Source organism: Glycine soja, chromosome 19, assembly GCF_004193775.1.
Source record: "Glycine soja cultivar W05 chromosome 19, ASM419377v2, whole genome shotgun sequence".
Classification (NCBI taxonomy): domain Eukaryota; kingdom Viridiplantae; phylum Streptophyta; class Magnoliopsida; order Fabales; family Fabaceae; genus Glycine; species Glycine soja.
This window is the reverse complement of record NC_041020.1, coordinates 34444535-34452753: the sequence shown is the minus strand read 5'-3', so window position 1 is coordinate 34452753 and position 8219 is coordinate 34444535.

Sequence of the window (8219 nt, the reverse complement as noted above, 5' to 3'; positions counted from 1 at the left end):
CTCATTCACCGTTGGATCATTGTGAAATTTAAATAACAGGTTTGAAACTCAATTCTGAACATTTTCACCGTTGGGAATTTGGAAATCATGTCGGGGCTGAGAGAATTACACTTCACATCGTAGCCTTTTCTTTTCTCGCAGAAACCCAAAACTGTCTTGGTAAAACTAGATCCTGAACTCGTTAACTGTTGGATTGTCGTGAAATTTTGTTATGTTGGTTGTGATTCAATTCGGCACATCTTTACCGTTGGGATTTGCAAAATAATATTCACGGAGAGAGGAAACAGAATCGCACGAATACAATACAAAATGGAGACTTCAATCCCTTCTCCTTCTCTTTGACGTTTGGGAACTTTACTAAAGCAATCAGAGGAAAAGCTTGAGGAATCATAGGAAAGATGCCTCTATCACCGTCACAATACACATGTGAGCCCGCTTAAAGGTAAGGGATGAGTTATCACAATCAGGGTTAGAATGAACATGTGTAGGGTGTTAGCAATTTTGGGTCATATATATATATATATATATATATATATATATATATATATATATATATATATATATATATATATATCACATAATTGAATGAGTTAGGGTCATTATATAATTAGCCAAAATATTAAAGTGGTCTAATCAATATAAAAGTATGGCTAAGGGCATATATGCCATGAAAGGATAATTGTGTAGATACCAGTGATATTATAATTTGATGAGAAGTCAAATTATAATTATCAAATGTGGGGTAACTGATGACATGACCCCTTACCAATATAAGGGGTTATGGTCCCCATTTGTAGAGCGCAACTTAACGCACCACAATGTGTACAATTTCTCTTCATCCCCCGTCAAAAGAGAAAAATCCAGAGAAGGAAAGATAATGGCTCTCTACAATTGGAAAATCACAAAACCCAATTTTCTGATCAACCTTTCATCATCATCATTCCATTATGGCTAATCCAGGTACGCTTCCACATATAGTTTTCATCATGACTTTGAGTATGGGAACACAAAGGAATTCTACTCATCTCTGTACACTAATTCCTCTATACATGAATAGAAAGCATGTGGTTAGGATCAATGATTGTCTGCTAGAATGAAATTAGGTTGATTGATTGAATCCCTATATTTGGAATTAAATCACAACATTTGATATCAGAGCAACCCATACTTGATTCATGTATGATGGTTGAACAATATACACACATTAGATACCGTGTTTTGAGGAAACAAATAAGATTATCACATTAGTGTGGAAGAACAATGATATAAAGCATTTGATGTAAATTTATATGCATCATTTATGTGTTTGTTGTTACTCTTAGAGGCCACTGCAGTATATTAAAATAATAATCACGAGCTTCTGAAATTTAAAATAAATAAATAAAGTTAAAATAATTTACTCAATAAACATTTTAATTTTGGATTTGGTGCATCAATGTTCAGAATTCAGTTATGGTGTATCATTTTAATTATTTAGCATTTAAATGGGCTAATTGAATCAAGATATCACCAAAGTGATCTCTCTTGTGTAGATTGTTCATGAGAAATGTTAAATATTGACGTGTGTGATTATTTATATGAATGATGATTGCCCCAAAGGAAAGTTATCATTTAATTAAGTTACATACACCCTTGTGATGTTAAACATGTGATAATTATGAGGTTTTGCATGTGAATGATAAGTCACATCAAAAGATGGATTTGTTATTTGACATGCTTTTATTATCAATGTTTGAACATTATAACAAGGATTTCACTAGTAATTAATATCACTGTCCAAAGACTTGATATTAATGGTGCACTGGAAATCTTGTGATGAGATATACCATTATTTAAATGCATTGATGAATGCTATGTGAGCTTATTGTATTTTTGTTTTGATCTTTTCAGTTGTTGCTTCTATATCTGCTAATCTGAATTTGGTTCCAGTTCTTAATGGTGCAAATTTTAAGGACTAGAAAAAAAGCATGCAAATTGTTCTTGATTGCATGGATCTAGACCTTGCATTAAGGATTGAGAAACCCTCTTCTCCCACAGATTCTAGTACCTTCGAACAAAGGAGGAAACTTCATGAGAAGTGGGATCACTCAAATCGCATGAGTCTTATGATCATTAAGCGTGACATTCCTGAGGTCTTTAGGGACACTGTTTCCGATGATATAACTAGTGCCAAAGATTTTCTTGTTGAAATTGAAAAGCGCTTTGCAAAAGGCGATAAGGCGGAAACAAGTACTCTCCTTCAGAACTTGATTTCCATGAAGTATCAAGGCAAATGAAATGTCAGGGAGTACATTATGGGAATGTCAAATATTGCTTCATAATAAAGGGCACTAAAGCTTGAGCTATCAGAAGACTTGCTTATTCATTTAGTGTTGATTTCTCTTCCTTCACAGTTTAGTCAGTTTAAGATCACTTATAACTGTTAGAAGGAGAAATGGTCTCTTAATGAGCTCATTTCATACTGTGTGCAAGAAGAGGAGAAAGGACCGAAAGTGCTCATGTTGTGAGTACCTCTAAGGACAAGGGCAAAAGAAAAAGAACCGAGGAGCCCAAGAATGAAGCTACTAAGGGTCCAGGACAAAAGAAACAAAATCAGGGTGACAACTGTTTCTTTTGCAATAAGTCTGGACATGTAAAGAAGAAATGTACCAAATATCATGTTTGGCGTGAAAAGAAGGGTATGTTTCTTACTTTGGTCTGTTCTGAGGTCAATTTAGCTTCAATACCTAGAAACACTTGGTGGTTAGATTCTGGTGTCACTACTAACATCAGTGTTTCAATGCAGGGTTGCCTAAGCTATCGGAAGCCAATTGATTTTGAAAGATGGATCTATGTTGGAGATGGTAAATCGGTAGAAGAGGAAGCTATAAGGCACTTTAGATTATTATTATGTACTGATTTTTATTTGGATTTGAAAGACACTTTTGTTGTACCGTCATTTAGACGGAATTTGGTTTCAATTTCTTATTTGGACAAATTGGGTTATTTGTGTTTATTTGGAAACAATGTGTTCAGGTTGTCTTTTAATTCAGATATTGTTGGAACTGGTTCACTCTTGGTTAATGATAATCTATATTTACTTGATACTGTAGCTTCCTATGGTGAATCCTTTAATGCAGAATTGCGTGGTACTAAGCGTAGAATTGATAATACAAACTCAGGAGCATTATGGCATAAGCGCTTAGGTCACATTTCTAAGAACAAAATTGAACGACTTGTGTCAAGTGGAATCTTGGATTCCATTGATTTCACAAGCTTTGATGTTTGTGTTGAAGGCATTAAAGGTAAACAGACCAAAAGCAAGAAATTAGGTGCATATAGAGCTACAGATGTCTTGGAATTGATACATACAGACATTTGTGGGTCATTTCATACACCTTCATGGAATGATCAACAATATTTTATATCATTCATAGACGATTACTCCGGATATTCATACTTGTTTCTTATACATGAAAAGTCACAATCTCTGGATGTGTTCAAAACATTTAAAGTTGAAATTGAAAATCAACTAAACAAAAGAATAAAGTGTGTCAAATCTGACCGTGATGGTGAATACTATGGTAGATATGACGATTTAGGTGAACAACGTCCGGGGCCTTTTGCCAGGTACCTAGAGGAATGTGGAATCGTCCCACAGTACACCATGCCAGGGTCACCTAGCATGAATGGTGTGGCTGAAAGATGAAACAGAACTTTAAGGATATGGAAAGAAGCATGATTTGTCATTCTAACTTACCATAGTCACTCTGGGGAGAGGCACTAAAGACTGCAGCTTACATTCTAAATAGAGTGTCAACCAAGGCAGCTACCAAAACACCTTATGAGCTTTGGGTTGGGCGAAAGTCTAGTGTAAAAAATTTTCATGTATGGGGATGCCCAACTGAGACAAGGCCTTATAAGCCAAATGAAAGGAAATTGGACTCTCGAACAGTGAGCAACTACTTTATTGGTTATTCTGAAAGATCCAGGGGCTATAAATTTTATGACCCCAAATTATAGACAAATTTTGAGATGGAAACCGCCACATTCTTTGAGGATATTGAGTTTGGGGGGAAGAATAAGGTTAGAGACTTTGTCTTAGAGGAAGAATCGATAACAATTCCAAAACCGATTCATACAATTGCTTTTGATAAAGAAAATTCGGAACTTCTACAAGATATTGTTATTGAATCCCCCACTCAAGATAATTTGGTCGTTCATGAAGAACAAACTCAAGATCCTCAAGAACCTATGCTTCATGAGCCAATACCTTTCCGGAGATCCACAAGAGAAAGGAGAAGTGTTATTCCAGATGATTATGTGGTATTTCTCCAAGAATATGAGGAAAATAATGGTATGGTGGAAGATGACCCAGTCAACTTCCATCAAGCCATGCAAGATTCCAACTCAGAAAAGTGGATTGAAGCAATGAATGAGGAGTATAAGTCTATGCAAGACAACAAAGTTTGGGAATTGTCCCATTACCAGAAGGTGTGAAACCCATTGTTTGCAAATGGATATTTAAGACCAAGTGGGATTCCAAAGGTAATGTGGAGAGGTATAAGGCTCGTCTTGTGGCGAAGGGCTATACCCAAAAGGAAGGGATTGACTTTAAAGAGACTTTCTCTCCAGTTTCATCGAAAGACTCTTTTAGGACAATCATGACTCTTATTGCACATTATGATTTGGAGCTTCATCAAATGGTTGTTAAGACGACATTTCTCAATGGCAACATTGATGAGACAATTTATATGGTGCAACCAGAAAACTTTGTGTTAGGAGACCCAAAGAATATGGTTTGCAAACTGACAAAATCCATTTATGGGCTAAAACAGGCATCTCGTCAGTGGTACCACAAATTTCATCAAGTAATTCTCTCACTTGGTTTCAAGATGAGTCTTGTTGATGATTGTGTGTATCACAAATTCAGTGGGAGCAAGTACATTTTCCTGGTATTATATGTTGATGACATACTGCTTGCCACTAATGATATAGGCATGTTGCACGAAACCAAGAGATTTCTATCAAGAAATTTCAAAATGAAAGATCTTGGTGACGCTTCCTTTGTATTAGGAATTCAGATACACCAAGATCGATCTTGGGGTATTCTAGGATTATCATAAAAGAGCTATATCGAAAAGGTACTTAAAAGGTTTGGCATGCAGGAATGTAAATCCGGGGATACTCCAGTTGCTAAGGGAGACAAGTTTAGTATCAAACAGTGCCCAAAAGGAAATTTGGAAATTCAGGAAATGCAGAAGATTCCCTATGCATCAGCTGTAGGGAGTTTGATGTATGCCCAAGTATGTACGCGTCCGAATATAGCATACATAGTTAGCGTATTAGGCAGATATTTAAGCAATCCAGGAATGGATCATTGGAAAGCAGCCAAAAGGGTTATGAGGTATTTGAAAAGAACAAAGTATTATATGCTCACATACAAGAGGTCAGATCAGTTGGAGGTCACTGGGTATTCTGACTCGGATTTTGCAGGATGCCTAGATAGTTTGAGATCCACTTCAGGTTACATTTTCACGTTAGCCAGTGGTGGGGTTTCTTGGCGCAGTGCCAAGCAAACCCTTACTACTTCATCCACTATGACAGCAGAATTTGTGGCATGCTATGAGGCATCAAATCATGAAATAGGGCTGAAAATTTTTTGTCACAGGGCTGCAAATTGTGGAAGGAATTGAAAGACCACTTAAGTTATATTGTGACAATAAATCAGATGTATTGTATTCTAACAACAATAGGAGCTCGACCAAGTTGAAGCATATTAACATCAAGTTCCTAGTTGTTAAGGAAAGGGTATAGAGTGGACAAATTTCCATAGCACACTTAGGGACAAACTCTATGATAACAGATCCTCTTACTAAGGGACTTCAACCCAAGGTCTTTCATGAGCATGTTGCTCACATGGGTGTTTTGCAGTTCGAGGAATCTTTGGTTTTGTGGGAGTTAGTCACTTTTATGTATTTTATGTTCTATGTTAGATTTTATGTATGCATACATTGACTTTTGGATATATTTGGTTATATATATATAAATATGGTTTATTATTCAGCTATTACACTTTGTACATTAAGGTTATTAAATGATCTCATTGAGGTAAAGTAGGAGTAATTGAAAATAGACATGTACAGACCACCTTCATGTAATTTTCATGCTACACATTTCATGATGAGTCTATGTCATTTGATTCTGTCAGCATTAGTAATCATTGATGAGTTTAGTTGTGATTGATACAATGAAAACTACTTTGGTTCTACATGCGGATGTAATCAATGGACAAGATTTTTGGAATATGCTCAAGGCATGAAATTGCAAATTTTGAGCTCATAAAGTCTAACACATATATAAGGATTGTAAAGATATATATATATATATATATATATATATATATATATATATATATATATATATATATATATATATATATATCACATAATTGAATGAGTTAGGGTCGTTATATAATTAGCCAGAATATTAAAGTGGTCTAATCAATATAAAAGTATGGTTAAGGGCATATTTGTCATGAAAGGATAATTGTGTAGATACTGGTGATATTATAATTTGATGAGGGGCCAAATTATAATTATCAAATGTGGGGTAACTAATGATAGTTACCAATATAAGGGGTTATGGTCCCCATTTGTAGAGCGCAACTTAACACACCACAACGCGTACAGTTTCTCTTCATCCCCGTCAGAAGAGAAAAATCCAGAGAAGGAAAGATAAGGGCTCTCTACAATTGGAAGATCACAAAACCCAATTTTCTGACAACCTTTCATCATCATCATTCCATTATGGCTAATCCAGATACACTTTCACATATAGTTTTCATCATGATTTTGAGTATGGGAACACAAAGGGATTCTACTCATCTCTGTACAGTAATTCCTCTATACATGAATAGAAAGCATGTGGTTAGGATCAATGATTGTCTGCTAGAATGAAAGTAGATTGATTGAATCCCTATATTTGGAATTAAATCACAACATAGGGATCCTTAGAGGATTAAATTGAGGTTTATTTTGGGATTTTTTTTAATTATAATTTTTCCTTACTATTATAAATACAATATTTTTGTGTTTTACGTACCAATTGATGTTTTTGTGTTTTAACCCATGATTTCTATTAATTGATTTTGGTATAACTGTGTGAAATTATTTAAGGGATTATAAGTTGTGATAAACCTTTTGTAAAAATTGTTATATTGAAATTGTGAAATGGTGATTTAAATTGTGACTATGTAATAAATTGAACCTGTGATGAATGGTGATATAAATGTGTATTGAGATGTGTGTATTGAGTTGTGAGCTATGAACTGTGCAAACATATAATTGTAAGACCCTATAAGGGCGACCAGTATTGTGATGGGATCCACTGTGGGAACCCGACGAGTTAAAATGATTTTGAAAACAATTGAATAGTTATGTGTATTGCATAGTTCATAGGTAAAGTGTATATGATTCATGAGGTGTGATAACGTGTTAAATTAAGATTGTACCATTGTGATTGAGATCGAGTGTATGAGATAAATTGAGTATGTATGTGATTGAGATGTTGTGTGCATTGAGTTTGTAGATGCAATTGCTTTTGATGTTTTGATGATGATCATGATGATATGATGCAATTGATGTAAATGGGCTTTTCAAGATTAAATTCAAGACAATACTTCAAGATTACAAGTCACAGCAACAAGATGATCACTAGTATATTAGGAAGGGAATTCCTAATTGAATTAGCAAAAGGTTTGGCCAATTTAAATTAAAAAGTGTTTTTCAAAGGTTTTACTCTCTGGTAATCGATTATCAGAGGATGTAATCGATTACCAGTGGCCAAATATATTTTATAACAGCTACTAAAATTTGAATTTGAAATTTTAGACTGTGTAATCGATTACACAATTTTGGTAATCGATTACCAGCAGTTAGTAAACATTTTAATTCAAATTTTAAAAGCTGTAATCGATTACACAATTATTGTAATCGATTACCAGACAGGATTTTCAGAAAAATAATTTTAAGAGTCACAACTTTTCAAATGCTTTATTCATGACCACCAATGGTCTATATATATGTGACTTAAACACGAATTTGCTTAGAGAGTTTTTCAGAACAACAAGTGTTTATCCTCTCAAAGAGCAAAAATCATTTTATCCTCTTAAGAATTCCTTGGCCAATTCAATTGCAATTCATTAAGGAATTATTTGAGTGCTCAATCTGTAAAAATCC